This window comes from Nerophis lumbriciformis, linkage group LG04 (assembly GCF_033978685.3).
Source record: "Nerophis lumbriciformis linkage group LG04, RoL_Nlum_v2.1, whole genome shotgun sequence".
In the NCBI taxonomy this organism is placed as follows: Eukaryota; Metazoa; Chordata; class Actinopteri; order Syngnathiformes; family Syngnathidae; genus Nerophis; species Nerophis lumbriciformis.
The window spans coordinates 28,314,781-28,328,383 of NC_084551.2; positions in this window are offsets into that span (position 1 = coordinate 28,314,781).

Below are 13,603 nucleotides of genomic sequence, written 5' to 3' on the forward strand. Positions count from 1 at the left end.
AAGAATAGTGGCTGGTAAAAAATGTAAAAGAAGGTAAAAAGTAAGTAAAATATGTTAAAAAGTAGGTAAACAGATAAAAGAAGGTACAACGTAGGTAAACGATGATAAAAAATAAAGTAAAAAGTATGTTGAGAAAAGTATGTATGCACTATCATAAAACCAACACAATGCTATTTAAATAGCACCGACATCAATGCACAATAGGGCGTAAATGTGGTTCTGTATAGTATTTCTCCATCAATGATCATGTGGTGACATAAATGATATTTTGAGAGGTAATCTTTGAAGTTGGACATCACTGAAGGCCTAGGTGGGAAACGCATGGCCCGCCACTGGTTTCGGGTGTGACAATTCTACTAACTAAATAATGATAGGTTGATTGGCAACACTAAATAGTCCCTAGTGTGTGAGTGTGAATGTTGTCTGTCTATCTGTGTTGGCTCTGTGATGAGGTGGCGACTTGTCCAGGGTGTACCGCCGCCTTTCACCTAAATGCAGCTATGATAGGCTCCAGCACCCCCACGACTACAAGAGGGACAAGCGGTAAAAAATGGATGGATTGATAAATAATCCTAGCAAGTAGGCTAGCAAACACATCTTTGAGATGGTGTACACTCGTAGAAACATAGTATGTTGGATAAAAGCTGGAAAAGTTTATATAATTGAAGAGAATATGTGTTTGTTAGTGACAGTTTTTAAAGATACACACTGATTTACAGACTTTGGAAGACATTGATTTAAAAGCTATAGAATTAAGTGACTTACCGTGCAGCCATGGGGGGCAGTAATGTCATGTCACTTCCTGATCAAAACTGTAGGGGTGTGGCCTAAATTTAGAATCAGCCACATTTCTAAAACTTGTGCTTCGGTCATACTTGCCAACCTTGAGACCTCTGAATTCGGGAGATGGGGGTTTGGGGGGCGTGGTAAAGAGTGGAGGAGTATATTTACAGATAGAATTCACCAAAAGTCAAGTATTTCATATATATATATATATATATATATATATATATATATATATATATATAAAAGAAATACTTGAATTTCAGTGGTCATTTATTTACACCTATACACACACATAACACTCATCTACTCATTGTTGTACTTGAAAGTGCAATGCTTTGCAGCCAGAAGCACAGCTTGCTGCTTACTAAAAATAAAAATAAAAACACTTACCTTCCACTATTTGAGTAGCCTTTGTTCTGCCATTTGCGTACTGGCGAACGATCTCTGAATCCGGGAACATATCCTTCACGGATTTGTTGTAGACATCCGCAAATGAGAACCAGATGTTGCTTCCAGCTATCAGCATAGCCATCTTTGTCTCGGCATAAGTTACACCCTCGGGTCTCCATTTAGCGAGGTGGCCCGTGATACTGGGGTGGGACTGTTACACCCCTGTAGAGGGGGGAATATTGAACAGAAACACGGACACGATGTTCACTCATTCAGGTCCAGTCTGTAATGGCAATTTTCCAAAAACATACACTTTTAAACAATACTTTTTAAACATTGCACCTTTTTAAACATTATTCTTTTTTAAGCATTACATTTCTGTATTCAAAACATGAAAGAAGTAGAAAAATAAAGCATTGTGCTGGAACTTTAATCTGTACAAATATGTAATATTTTTATTATATTTTTATCAATAGCTAATCAGATCAGAACTGACACTCCTTTAGTGTAAACACAAATAGAAATGCATAATTATCATCACCAAATATAACTAGTAAAGCATTGACTTTTAACTTTTAACATTTTCCTCTACAAAATAACAGTAGAGCAAAATCTTTCTTCTCAAAATCTACTCTCATGAATAAAAGACTACACAACATTAAAAAAATACATCTCTGCATCAAACTAATCTCAACACACACGCGCACATGCACGCACACACGCACGCAGTCACACGCGGTCATTCACACGCAGGCAGCTTTAAAGCATGTAGGTAAGTACCTTTAAAGACAGAGAGCAAAAAAAATACATTTCAAAGTGTTGAATAACCACATTTCTTTACCTGTAGAGGGGGGAATATTGAACAGAAACACGGACACGATGTTCACTCATTCAGGTCCAGTCTGTAATGGACGAATGAAAGAACGTGTCTCCCTCTAATGGGTAAGCCAGGCAAAAGTAGTTGAAACCCGATCAGTGACTAAAACAACAAATAAGCATTTTTAAAACGCAGGTACTAAAGAAAAACAACATAAAACCAGGAAGTATTTTCCAAACAAACAGAATGTTTTTACCATAGATTACTATTATTTCCATTTGTCTTTTTAGACTCTTCTGCACCAGGCAACAGTAATAGATGGCAGATCACCTTATCACAGTTTATTTTCCTTCATACCCTTTATTAAACTTTGTAAAGTAATTAGTTATGATGTTCTTTCTCCCTTTTTTCTTACTTTTACCAGATACTATAATGAATTAAAGCTTTGTTTTTCTTCCTTCCTGTTTACTGTCTGCATGTTCACATTTACAGCAATTTTATAACTACTACACACTCCCCCTCAATATAGATGTCGTCCTCGACATTCATCGAATAAGGCAGTCACATAGTATACAATTCAGATTCTCAACAGTTCGTGCATAGACAATCGGCCCACCCAAAGTCCTTGCGCTTAACCGGTAAAGTCTATTCTAAATCGCAGCTGTTTCAACAGTCCAGGACGAGTGTGCGTGTGTATTAACACTGCTTTCGCAAAAGTCCATGAGTGTAGCAGGACGTGTGTGTTTGTGTGCACTCTGCTTTCGCAAAAGTCCATGAGTGTAGTGGGATGTGTGTGTTTGTGAGCACTCTGCTTTCGCAAAAGTCCATGAGTGTAGTGGGATGTGTATATGTTTGTGAGCACTCTGCTTTCGCAAATGTCCATGTGCGTGTGAATGTGCGTGTCAAAGAGTCCATGAATGTATGTGTATGTATATGGGTGTGATGTGTTCAGTTTCACAAGAGTCCATGTGAGTGGTTACCCGTACAGAAGCACAGGTTGGTAGGTGGGGGCCTGAACAGAATCTGGCCACCGGGTCCCTGGTTGATAGGCTCCGTAATGTTGCATTGGGTACATGAATCTGGCTGGGACATCCATATTGTAGCAGGCTGGATTACCAAACTCATCATAGGTGAATAACTTTGGTGGTCGTCGTTCCCTCCTTGACCGCTCTTGTGCTTGTCTGTTGTCACTGTGGCTTTCATGTGCAGGGAGTGACAGAGGTGGCAGCACAGGGTCATTTCCAAGAATTCCAAGTCCCTCAGATGCCTCATCGCTGTCCAGCAAATCAATCCTGCTGTGATCCTCCTCCGGCTGTAGCAGTCCTTCCTGTTCCTCTCCTTGTTTGTCATGTGTCCTTGTAGGTTCAGTGCCTGCCGACTGGCCAGTATGCTCCTCTTCATTACATGCCTGCGGTTGTGCATCTTGAGGAGGCTGTAGAGGTAGGTAATAAAACCAGTCATCCTCTGAGTCCTCATCACTGTCATCCTCTTGCTGAGTATTGATCGTCCCCTCATTTGTCGGTTTTTTTCTCTGCGGTCTGGCAACTTTTAGGGGAACTTCCAAGGGCAGGTGATCGCACGGGAGCAAGAGATTGCGGTGTAGTATCCTGTTATCTCTCCCTTTTCCTTGTTCCGGTACAACTTCGTAAACTGGAGCATCCTTATTCACCCTACGAACAACCTTGTGGATAATTTCCTCCCAATGGCTGCGTAGCTTGCCAGTTCCTCCTCTTGGGGTCAAGTTCCTGACCAGAACACGGTCTCCTGGTTCCAACTCTGAGCTCCTCACTTTGCGATCATGGTTTCTTTTTCCTCTTTCAGCTGACTTTCTTGCATTGTTCTTTGTAATTTCATAGGCTTCCTGCATCCCTTTTCGCCACTTTCGCATGTACTCTCTGTGGTCAGGTGTACCTGTTGCTGGTGTCAGGCGGAAGAGTATGTCGACAGGTAGTCTTGGCGTCCTCCCAAAAAGAAGATAAAAAGGAGAAAAGCCAGTGACTTCACATCTCGTACTATTATATGCAAAAACCAACTTATTCAATGAGTCTTTCCAGCTTGATTTCTCTTTTTCTGTCAGTGTTCTCAGCATCTGTATGAGTGTACGATTAAAACGTTCGACTTCTCCATTTCCTTCAGGGTGGTAGGGCGTTGTTCGCGAACCTAACACTCCAGAGGTCTTTTTCAGCTGTGCTATGAGCTGGTTTTGAAATTCACCACCTTGATCATGATGGATACGTTGGGGGAATCCAAATTTCAGTGCATAATCATTGAAAAGTTTATCTGCCACTGTTTTTGCTGACTTGTTGGTTGTAGCGTACGCTTGGGCAAATCTTGAGAAATGGTCAATAATTACCAAAATGTACTCATACCCGCCTGCACTCTGGTCAACATGTAGAAAATCAATGGAGACTAACTCAAAGGGCTGAGTTGTGACAATGTTGGTTATGGGTGCCTTAATCTCTCTGCTGGGCTTCTTCTTTTTCAAACATGAACAGCTTCGAGCCACATAGTGTTGAATGTCCTGTTGCATATAGGGCCAAAAGAAGCCTTCTCTTACCAACGAGGTGGTTCGGTCAATCCCTTGGTGCCCCATATCATCATGCAGCTCCTTCAGAACAGTTGCTTTGTACTTTTCTGGCAAAACGAGCTGTGTTCGTGTAGCTGTTTTTCGACGCAGGATGCCATCATCATCCAAGGTAAGTTTTTCCCATTCACTCATCAGTCTTTTACTCTGCACACTGAATGATCTTAACTGTTTGTTTTCAGGTCTCTTATTTAACTGACGACACTCCATCACTGGGCCGATATTTTTATCTTCCTTCTGAGCATGACAAATCTTCGCTAGCGAGAGAGGCTGATATTGTGGCTTGTTGATGTCTTTACACTGAGCAGACAGAGCCATGGACCACACTGTGTTAGGATTTGGGTACTCAATTGACTGTACGACTGCTTGTACCGAACGAGATGACATTTCCTCAGTACAGTCTTTAAACATTGTCTCAATATCCAATGGCATCCTCGAGAGTGTGTCGGCATCAACGTTTTCTTTTCCTGGCCGGTATCGAATGGTCAGGTGAAAATCCGCTAATTCAGCAACCCACCTGCATCCAGTTGCATTTAGTTTAGCTGTAGACAAGACATATGTGAGCGGATTATTGTCCGTGTACACAGTGCATGATGAGCTGATCAAATAGTCCCTAAATTTTTCACACACGGCCCACTTAAGGGCGAGGAACTCTAATTTTCCAGAATGAAAATGGTAGTTCTTCTCGGATGTGGTGAGAGCTCTGGACGCATATGCTATTACACGCAGTTTTTCTTCCTGTTCCTGATACAAAACTGCACCCAGGCCCAGGTTGGAAGCGTCTGTGTGTAAAACAAAAGGTTTGTTAAAGTCAGGAAAGGCAAGGATTGGTGGTTCAACTAAGTGGTCCAACAGTTCCTCAAGTAAGTGTTGATGTTTTTCTGTCCATACAATGGGCTGGTTGGATGGCGCGCCATTGTGTTTTCTTTTAAGCTGTCTTGTTCTTTTAGCACGTTCGTCAGTCTTTTGTACATCAGCAGGGGTTCTCATGAGGTCGTAGAGAGGAGCAGCGATTTGAGAAAAATCCCGAATATACTGACGGTAATAACTCAGGAGGCCCATGATAGCTCTTAATTCTCCCACATTGGTTGGTGGCTTGTTTTTTAGGGCTCTGACAGCTATGGTGTCAGCAGGGTCCATTTTGCTACCCTCTGCTGAAATGACCCGCCCAAGATAGCGAACCTCTCGTCGAAACATCTCACATTTGGACGGCTTCAACTTTATACCGTTCTCTCTCAGTCGCCTCAGCACAGTTCTGACATTTTCAACATGGCTTTCAAATGACTGACTGAACACAAGGACATCATCAAGATATGGTACACAAATGTCGTCTCGAACCCCCTCAAGACATTCTTCCATGCACCTCTGGAAGGCAGCCGGTGCATTCATTAGGCCAAAAGGGATTCGAATCCATTCATATAAACCCCAGGGGGTCACAAAAGCAGTGAGGGGGCGACTCTCTTCTGCCATGAACCCCTGGTGGTAGGCTTTCCCCTGGTCTAAGAGTGAAAACCAGGAGTTGCCACCCAGGCCATCCATGATGTCCTGCACCCTGGGGATGGGCTGACGGTCTGGTACAGTCTTACGATTTAACTCACGGTAGTCTATACACAGTCGTAAGCTCCCATCCTTTTTTCGGACACACACAATTGGGGACGCGTAGGGGGAGTTTGATTTGCGCACCCAACCTTGTGTGATGAGATCATGTAGGTAGCTTTTCATTTCCTGATACAGTGGTTTTGGTACAGAGAGGTAGGTCTTGGCCACTGGCTCTGTGTCTTTCAGTGAGATGGTGAGCTGCAGATTCTCAATACAGCCGATGTCGTCATCAGAATTTGAGAAGGAGCCTGACTCTTCTTTTAACATTTGTTCCACTATTTCTTTTTCAGGTGAGCTGAGATGATCCAAGTTGACTGGGGGATCCCATTCACCACCAGAAACTTTTTCATTCCTTACTCCCACATTACTCACTGTTACTGGAGGGGTGGTGCAGGGCCGTTCAAAGACTGTCGCTGGATAAACTGCTTGAACTTGCTGTACCGTCCCAATAACAGTTCTGCCAGTGAGCACGATGTCATGATCTGTTGGATTTTGCACATCGACAAGTATGAATGGTTTTGCAGCCTTCCTCAACATCACAACAGTGTCAGTAAACTCAAGGCCCTCTGGCCATTGTGGATTAACACTAGGCTCAAAGATCAGCGTTGTCTCCTCTTGTAAAGGTGCAGTCAAAACTCGACACTCTACTTTTACAGAGGTGTGTCTGGGGATGTGCACTCGCTCTCTGGTCGTCTTAACTACATACTCATGAGGTTGCTGCTCAGCAGTAATTTGCTCCAAAAAAACTTCAGCCTGATCCATCCCAAAGCCAGGAAAAGCTGCTTGGACAGTTTTGATTAGCTGCTGTTTATTGGTGGCATTATCCTGCTGCAGTTCAGTAGCGACTATCAGTCCAATCACATTTGAGCCAATGATAGGTTGAGAAAGATTGTTACCTTTAATGATCAGGGTGGGAACAATGCCCTCTGCTGTAGGGACTCCATCTGAAGCTAACTTAAATGTCACCTCTATCCATCCTGTGTATGGCATGTCTCCCCCATTAGCTGCAATGAGGTTTAAAGTTTCATCAGCTTCAAGAAGTTCAGAAATGTCCCTTAATGTTACATGTGGTAAGTGCTCTGTTTTCCATTGTTCACTCACTACAGTCACTTGTGAGCCAGAGTCCCACAGAGCTCTAACCTGCTGACCTTGAATATGGCAGTCAATTAAATATCTCCTTCCAACTAGTGGAGCGACTTTGACCTGTTTTCTCTTTTGTGGTGTAGTTCGGACTGTATTGCATGAGGTTGTTGTACATTGATTCCTGTGGACTTCCCAATGTTCATTTTGACATGTTTTTGAACAGTATAACACACCTTTACATGTTGCACATTGTCTCAGCCTCACATTTCTTCCATGTACACCACACTTTGCACAAACTTGGGGCACGATTGATGAGACGGTCACTCCCTGCCCCGCTGGGGTGACCCTTGCCTGTTTAAACCACTCCCTCTGAATGGACCTGATCTTCCCATTCTGCAACCAGCTGCGAAGTGTTCACTACTGCCACACTTGAAGCAGTGAATGCAGTCTTCAGTGTTTGTCTGCTGGCAAGCATAACATCTTGCTCTACGGCGTGGTGCAGGTGTGGGCGGAGCATATTGATTGCCAAACCTTTGGTTGAGTTGAGGATAGCAATGTTGTGCTGCGGGGGCAGGAGTGGCCCAGTGTCTCTGTGGTGGGTGATAGTGAACTGGTGCTGACTGATGTGGAGGACAGTCTGGTGCAGCTGATGGATCTGGGTGCTGTCTGGGGAAGTAAGAGGGCTGCTGCATAGACTCTTTAATGGAAGCCACTTCAGCTTTAAGGTCTTTTAAAAGGGACATGTTAACTTTCATCTCCTGCAGTTCTGTGAGAATATCAGTTTGATTCTTATTGTGACTTGATTGGCTTGTTTTTTCCTTCTTTTCAGCTGGAGTGTGGTCAGACTGAGCAGAGTGAACAGCTACAGGTCGCTGTGGTGTTGTAATTTTTTTCTTGTCTTGCCTCTCACTTTCGTAGGCACATGCAATATTCAGTTTCTCAAACAGGAGTTCATCAGAAACACGAGCTTGCTCTAGATATGGCTGGAGATCCCGTTTGATATTATCATTCTGTAAGCCAGTCATAACTGAGTGAAGGAACATGTTCTGCACTAGCACTGGGTCGTACCTTAAGCCTGACTCCGCCTCCTGTGAGGCAAACAGAAACTTCTGTCTTAAATCGAGAGCACGGATGAGGAAGTTTTGAGAAGTCACTTTTGTGCCTTGGACTTCAGATGACAGCTGCTTATATAATTCTGTGGCACTCTTTTCTTGGTAATGACAGCGGAGTATTCTTCTCAAAGTCGGTAACGTGAGGTCACTTTTCCCCTCTAAGTAGCTGCGTAGCTGCATTCCTGGAACAATTGCTCTTATGACAGCATCAACAATTTCAGTCTCTGGGAAACCTTTGAGGAGGCCATGCTCAATCTGTCGGGCTAAACTGGAAAATGTGAGGCGGTCTTTTTGTCCTGGTTCTCTAATTTGTCCAGCTATTTTAAATTCTTTGTGCCAGGAGATAGGGGTTTGACCTGGAACTGGTCCTTTTGGCTCTCCTTTTGGTGCTACCTTATTACAGATCTTGTCTACTTCGTCATTGAAGGAGAGGAGCTCTGCCATTCCCATATCCTCGAGTTGCTCTAACTCCTCTCTCTGCAGGTGGTTACTTATCATTGTAATTAACGATGCTCTATTTTTTCCTTCCACATGTTTAAGAGCATCTCCAGCAATAGCAAGAGAGACACATAGTTCTTTTAGATTGTCTGCTGATAATTTACATAAAAGTCCAATTATTTCCAACTGCAATGTCTCTGTCTCGGTTGACTCCATTATTGCTGTGGCAACGACTCAGTGTACTGTTGCAGTGGTAGTTTGTGTGCTAAACTTTGGCAATGGCGCTCCTGGTGCCTTAAGTTCACCTCAGATTGCTTGTGCTGCGTTGTAGACACTCCAACCGTCACCGTTTCAGTCACTGGATGCTGCCTCTCTGGGTAAGTTGAACGGGACTGAATGAGAGCTGGGGACGTCTGTCGCTGGCAGAAGTCGAACCTCGTCTCACCCAATCCCAGCGGTGCCTCCAAAATGTTACACCCCTGTAGAGGGGGGAATATTGAACAGAAACACGGACACGATGTTCACTCATTCAGGTCCAGTCTGTAATGGCAATTTTCCAAAAACATACACTTTTAAACAATACTTTTTAAACATTGCACCTTTTTAAACATTATTCTTTTTTAAGCATTACATTTCTGTATTCAAAACATGAAAGAAGTAGAAAAATAAAGCATTGTGCTGGAACTTTAATCTGTACAAATATGTAATATTTTTATCATATTTTTATCAATAGCTAATCAGATCAGAACTGACACTCCTTTAGTGTAAACACAAATAGAAATGCATAATTATCATCACCAAATATAACTAGTAAAGCATTGACTTTTAACTTTTAACATTTTCCTCTACAAAATAACAGTAGAGCAAAATCTTTCTTCTCAAAATCTACTCTCATGAAAAAAAGACTACACAACATAAAAAAAATACATCTCTGCATCAAACTAATCTCAACACACACGCGCACAAGCACGCACGCGCACATGCACGCACACACGCACGCAGTCACACGCGGTCATTCACACGCAGGCAGCTTTAAAGCATGTAGGTAAGTACCTTAAAGACAGAGAGCAAAAAAAATACATTTCAAAGTGTTGAATAACCACATTTCTTTACCTGTAGAGGGGGGAATATTGAACAGAAACACGGACACGATGTTCACTCATTCAGGTCCAGTCTGTAATGGACGAATGAAAGAACGTGTCTCCCTCTAATGGGTAAGCCAGGCAAAAGTAGTTGAAACCCGATCAGTGACTAAAACAACAAATAAGCATTTTTAAAACGCAGGTACTAAAGAAAAACAACATAAAACCAGGAAGTATTTTCCAAACAAACATTAGAATGTTTTTACCATAGATTACTATTATTTCCATTTGTCTTTTTAGACTCTTCTGCACCAGGCAACAGTAATAGATGGCAGATCACCTTATCACAGTTTATTTTCCTTCATACCCTTTATTAAACTTTGTAAAGTAATTAGTTATGATGTTCTTTCTCCCTTTTTTCTTACTTTTACCAGATACTATAATGAATTAAAGCTTTGTTTTTCTTCCTTCCTGTTTACTGTCTGCATGTTCACATTTACAGCAATTTTATAACTACTACAGGACCAGGGCTGCGCTGCAGCCACCTTGTGCTTCGCTGACCGAGTGACCGTTCATGAGTGAGTATATCCGTTCGGCCACCGTGTTCAATGAAGAAGTCTGTTCTACAAAATTTATAGGCAGCATACCCCTTCCCCGTCGAACTGTCCTGGATAAACTGAAATTCTTGTTTCCATTCGTTTTGGAACTTACAAGCGTATTTGTTCATCTTCCTCGTCGTCGGCGTCGCCATGGCTGTATCTTCCTCGTTCTTCTGCTTCGTCTCCTTGTTGTGTGCGCAGTTGTGCACTCTCTAAAAGCCCTAGATGTTATAACGTGCTTGGACAGGCACGCTGTTTATATCGTGGGAAAGCGGACGTGAAAACAGGCTGTCGACTCGTCACTCGGGTCCGCATGGAGCTGGAGGGGGCGTGGCCTCTAGCTCCGGCTGGAAATCGGGAGATTTTCGGGAGAATATTTGTCCTGGGAGGTTTTCGGGAGAGGCGCTGAAATTCGGGAGTCTCCCGTAAAAATCGGGAGGGTTGGCAAGTATGGTTTCGGTAGTGATATAAAAACTAGGGACATGATTTTTTTAGCACCGTTTTTTAATTTAAAAATTAAACCTATAATAAAAATATGTCTTTTACCTCTGTTTAAACCAGGGGTGTCAAACGTACGGCTCGCTGGCCGGATCAGGCCCGCGTGATAAGTTTGCCAAGTATAAAAATGAGCTGCTTTTTTTTTTTGTAGGAAATAAACTGCTGTACTAAATCTGTCCACTGGATATCACAATAGCAATTCTGTTAGGCAAGCAAACAGTTTATACCGGGGCTGTCAATGCGTGGATTATGGGATGGTTTGTTTTCCCGGAATGCAAAGGAAAGTTGGAGCGGGCAAGGCGTGAAGGTAAGGACATTATTTATTTTAACACTAACAAAAAGAACAAACTAAAGGCGCGCACAAAGGCGGAGAACAAACTTGGCTATGAATAAAATTAACACATAAACAGACTAAGGACATGAAACAAAACTTACTTGGTCAAGCATGGAAAGATCATAGAACTATGGCATAACGCGTAATCATGGAAGTAACAAGAGTATCAGAGTTAATGTCGCCAGGCTGACTTCCTGGCAACAATGGGCTTAAATAATACAGACACGATTAGTGACAGGTGCGCGAGTGCAGTGAGACAAGTGAAACTAATGGTCGCTATGGTGACAAAACAAACAAGAGTCCACAAAGAGTCCAAAAACCAAACCGAACATAACCAAAACAAAACATGATCACACATACATGACAGGGGCCAAGCAAGAGGTAAAGGGGGACTGTGGCTCTTCCTCCTCGACCCACATGAAACTTAAAACCTGCCGTTTTACGTCTTCTGCTTCCAACACATGGTCATTTGGCACCCTCGTTGCCCCAAAATGTCTCTGTCAAACACGAGAAAAGTGAACTTAACCCTTTTGAATAGTTTTTACCTCCGTTTCTTACGGTTTGTTGAGTTAGCTCTGGATTGATACGTGGACATGACAAAGGACGTATTTGATACCTAAAAAAATGTTTACATGTCGTGTTATTGTTCAATCCCAGAAAGACTGTGACTTAAAGTTTAGTCCTGACTTTGTAGATACACTGAGTCGAAGTCCAAGCTCATTGTGTTTTTGAAACTGCACCAATTTCCTCAGAATTTTCAACAAATTTGAAGTGTTTTGTCCAGAGGATTATTTGTGATTTGTATGTTTTCAGAATGTGCTTATTCTATTTTTGGCCAAAGTAAAACAAAGTAAAAAACCTGAAGTTGTCTATATTTTTAAGTTATCATGCCATGATTTTACCATTTCGGCCCACTTGGGAATAGATTTTCCTCCATGCGGCCCCTGAGCTAAAATGAGTTTGACACTTCTAGCTTAAACTTAATCATAAAGATATTTTCAGTTACACCATTAAAAAAAAATCTTTACAAAATGTTTTAAGCAGTATTTTAATAATAAATTAAAATTTAGGGGTCACTTTAGGGGTCACGATTGGGGACAGCTACTTCTCAATAGAAAGTACCCTATAAAAGATGATTTTGTATTTATTTATCTTATCACTATCTCAGTTAATGCCCTTCGTTTAAACAAATCTTATTATAAAGTAAGTAAAAATGCATTTCTGAATACTTACCGTAAGTGTTTTATTAAAGGCCTACTGAAATGCGATTTTCTTATTCAAACGGGGATAGCAGGTCCATTCTATGTGTCATACTTGATCATTTCGCGATATTGCCATATTTTTGCTGAAAGGATTTAGTAGAGAACATTGACGATAAAGTGCGCAACTTTTGGTCGCTGATAAAAAAGCCTTGCCTGTACCGGAAGTAGCAGACGAGTAGCGTGACGTCACAGGTTGTAGAGCTCCTCACATCCGCACATTGTTTACAATCATGGTCACCAGCAGCGAGAGCGATTCGGACCGAGAAAGCGACGATTTCCCCATTAATTTGAGCGAGGATGAAAGATTCGTGGATGAGGAAAGTGAGAGTGAAGGACTAGAGGGCAGTGGGTGCGATTCAGATAGGGAAGATGCTGTGAGAGGTGGGTGGGACCCGATATTCAGCTGGGAATGACTAAAACAGTAAATAAACACAAGACATATATATATACTCTATTAGCCACAACACAACCAGGCTAATATTTAATATGCCACAAATTAATCCCCCATAACAAACACCTCCCCCCTCCCGTCCATATAACCCGCCAATACAACTCAAACACCTGCACAACACACTCAATCCCACAGCCCAAAGTACCGTTCACCTCCCCAAAGTTCATACAGCGCATATATTTCCCCAAAGTTCCCAAACTTACATACGTGACATGCACATAGCGGCACGCACGTACGGGCAAGCGATCAAAGGTTTGGAAGCCGCAGCTGCATGCGTACTCACGGTACCGCGTCTGCTATCCAACTCAAAGTCCTCCTGGTAAGAGTCTCTGTTGTTCCAGTTCTCCACAGGCCAATGGTAAAGCTTGACTGTCATCTTTCGGGAATGTAAACAATGAAACACCGGCTGTGTTTGTGTTGCTGCAGTCGGCTGCAATACACCGCTTCCCACCTACAGCTTTCTTCTTTGCTGTCTCCATTGTTCACTGAACAAATTGCAAAAGATTCACTAACACAGATGTCCAGAATACTGTGGAATTTTGCGATGAAAACAGACGACTTAATAGCT